This window comes from Triticum aestivum, chromosome 7B, assembly GCF_018294505.1.
Source record: "Triticum aestivum cultivar Chinese Spring chromosome 7B, IWGSC CS RefSeq v2.1, whole genome shotgun sequence".
Lineage (NCBI taxonomy): Eukaryota > Viridiplantae > Streptophyta > Magnoliopsida > Poales > Poaceae > Triticum > Triticum aestivum.
Genome location: NC_057813.1, coordinates 718224027 through 718227659, shown reverse-complemented (window position 1 = coordinate 718227659; position 3633 = coordinate 718224027).

Here is a 3633-nt window from a genome sequence, read left to right as displayed (position 1 = left end):
CCGTGCATATGCATCGGACTCGGATGACGATGGTCCTGATGAACAAGTTGATGCGGAGGGGTTCACGGTGAAGGACGCCGAAGCTTTCGAGAAGGTATTTGGTCGGGATCATCGGACTACATTGTTCAAGGATGTTAGTCTCGCGGATGAAGCCGTGGTAGATGGTGGCCAATGTGTACCTCTTGGGGTTAGGCCAAGCTCTCATCGTGATTCGGGAGACGACAAGAACCAGATTGCTAAAGGTTCTAAGTTCGACACCTTCTTGGAATTGAAGATGTGGCTCGACAACTACTCGGTTACGCATTATCGTCCACACAAGGTGGTGCACTCGGACGTCAAAGTGCGCTACACGGTTGCATGTGCATGTGAAGATGAAATATGTCCATGGATTGTGCGTGCAAGACCATGGAAAGGAGGTCCCACTTGGCACGTAGTGAGTTGTGTGCCAACTCACATGTGCCAAGGCAAAAGGGTGGATGGCAAGATTGTGTCCCAAAACCACAAACAACTCATGTCCGAGTTCATCGCTTACAGGCTCTCCAACTCAATATCCACACTTCCAACAATGAGCGTCCAACATGTCATTGACCTTGTGAAAGCCATCTTTCACTACAAGGTGAAGTACGGCAAGGCATGGAAGGTGAAGCAAGCCGCATTTAAGATGTTGTATGGTACTTGGGAGGAAGCATACAACCGAATCCCTAGGTTGTTGTTAGCCATGGCCGCGACAAACCCGGGCATGGTTCATGTGGTCGAGCCTCATGGGCACCAAACAACGGTTCATGAAGGAAGGAAAGTCAGAGTATTTGGCCATGCTTTTTGGGCGTTCGAGCAATGTGTGAGGGCTTTCGAACATTGTAGGCTGGTCATCGCAATACAAGGGCACCTTGTTGGTTGCGATAGCAAGTGATGGCAATAACCGGGTGTTGCCATTGGCATTTGCTTTGGTTGAGGTGGAAAACAATGACAACTGGGAGTGGTTTCTGCATCTTTTGAGGACGAAGGTGTTACCCGCTCAAAGGGAAATTTGTGTCATATCGGATCGGCATCAAGGAATTCTTAACGCGGTGGAGATTGACATTCCCGGGCATGCTCCGTTGCACCATCGATGGTGCATGAGGCACTTTTGTTCGAACTTCTATAGGGCATGTGGCCTTAAGGAGTTGGCCGATGATCTTCAAGATTGTTGTCTTGCTTTCTCCGAGAAGCGCTTCGCCACTTTGTACCACAAATTGCTCGCACACAAAAAACTTGATGCCGGGGGTCAAGACTTTCTCAATAAGCACATTCAATACCGGAACAAGTGGGCACGTGCCTTTGATGAAGATGGCCGGAGATACGGTCAAATGACAAGCAATATGGCGGAATGCTTCAATAGGGTGCTCAAAGGTGCACGTGGATTACCCGTGACGGCAATAGTTCAATACACATTTGACAAGATGAATGCGTACTTTGTAAAGTACTCGATGGAAACCGATGCACAAATAGCGGGTGAGAACCCACGGAAGTACAAGTACAAGTTCCCACCCAAAGTTGATGAATGGTTGGTATTTCAATCACGGAAGGCGGACTCAGAAGAAGATATATTATATGACAATGAAGAGTGGAAGTACGAAGTGAAAGAGCCAGGAGGAACCACAAACGATGGCCGGCAACATGGAGGTCGGGCTTTCAAGGTGTCGTTAACACAATGTGATTGCACTTGCGGGAGGCCGTTGTTGCTTCATCTCCCATGCTCACACTTGTATACCGCCGGTCGCGTTAGGAATGTGGACATCAATCACCCACGCACCGTGAGGGAGTCGGAGTTCTCAATCATGACAGTCAAGAAAACATGGGCTCCCCGCTTTCACCCGTACTTTGACCAATCACAATGGCCGGAGTATCATGGAGTTCAACTATGGCCGGATCCGGAGTTGAAGGTTGTTAAACGGGTTAGACGTCAGACAAAGCGTCTTAGAGGAGACATGGACGGATGGGGCCATGGTGGCCGCCGCGAAGCGGGCAACGACCAATTCCAAGAGCCTCGTGAGAGCTCCCATTGTGGGGAGTGCAAAGGTCATGGCCACAACAAAAGAAAATGTACGAAACCAAGGAAAAGGTCCAAGACAAATGATGCAAGCACAAGCCAACAAGGAGCTACACAAGGGAGCCAACCAAGTGGTAGCCAACAAGTGCCAAGCCAATCAAGAGTTAGCCAACAAAAGCGAAGGCAACCTAGTGGTAGCCAACAAGTGCCAAGGCAACCAAGTGGTAGCCAACCTAGTGGTAGCCAACAAGTGCCAAGCCAACCAAGTGGTAGCCAACCTAGTGGTAGCCAACAAGTGCCAAGCCAACCAAGTGGTAGCCAACAAGTGCCAAGCCAACCAAGTGTTAGCCAAAGAGGATCTAGGCAACAAAGAGGTCGGCAACTAGGACTTACAAGAGGTCGTGGTGGTGGTAGAGCTCGTGGTGGTGGTCGCCGTGGTGGTGGTAGAGCTCGTGGTGGTGGCAATGGCCATGGTGATGGTCTAGGCCTTGGTGATGGTCTTGGCCTTGGTGGTGGACTTGGCCGTGGTGATGGAGAAGGGCAAGTTCATTATAGAAGAATGTTTGGATACCTAGATGGACCGTTTCCGTATGTTCTTGTTTTTTCATATGTTCTTGTTTATCATATTTTCATATGTTTTTGTTTATCATATGTGCTTCCATTTGTTCTTATTGTCCTTACTAACCATTATGTTTCACTCATTGTAGGTATGGCGGCTTCCCAACCCAACAAACCAACGATGAAGGAGGATGGCGAAGATGAGATGGCGGGATGGTGGGAGAAGGCTGCAAAGAAGCTTAGAGATGAGGATGCAGCCAAGCTAAAGAAGAAGAAGGAAGAGGAGCGTGAGAAGGAGAGGAAGAGGAGAGAGAGAGCGTCAGATGCGATGCACGCTAGGAAGAAAGCGTTGGTGAGGAAATGTGAGGAGGCACAGAAGAAGCGTCTAAAGGATTTTCAAGAAAAAACCATGAAGCTTTGGGCAATTGCAGCTGAAAAAGAAGATAGGGACAATCAGATATTCATGGAAAGGGTGGTTAAGGAGGCTAACCTCATAAGAAAAAGGGAGGAGGAAGAGGAAGAAGAGAGGAAGAAGAAGAAGGGAAAGGGCCCTTGCTCTACCCAATAAAGCTAGTATGTGTCATGAAGTACTATGTCTCCTCCTGGATTTGGTTGTGAACTACTATGTGTCGTGAACTACTATGTCTCCTCCTCGATTTGGTTGTAATAACTACTATGTGTCGTGAACTACTATGTCTCCTCCTCGATTTGGTTGTAAGAACTACTATGTGTCGTGAAGTACTATGTGTTATGAACTACTATATGTCGTGAACTACTTCGTGCATATGTTCTCTTCACAGTTGTTAGATTGATATGTATTAATCCTACTTCACATCATCTTACAATGTTTGCATATGCTAAAAAATTCACTAAGTCCATAGTGCAACGCCTAGCATGTCGGCGCTGCACTATGGGGTGTGGCGCCTACAGGCTAGACGCTGCATAGGTCAGTAGCTATCGAGAGAGCAACAGAATGTATGTCAAGCTACAGACCTGTGCAGCGCCTAGCCCATGGGCGTCACACTCTATAGTGCAACGCCTAGCAC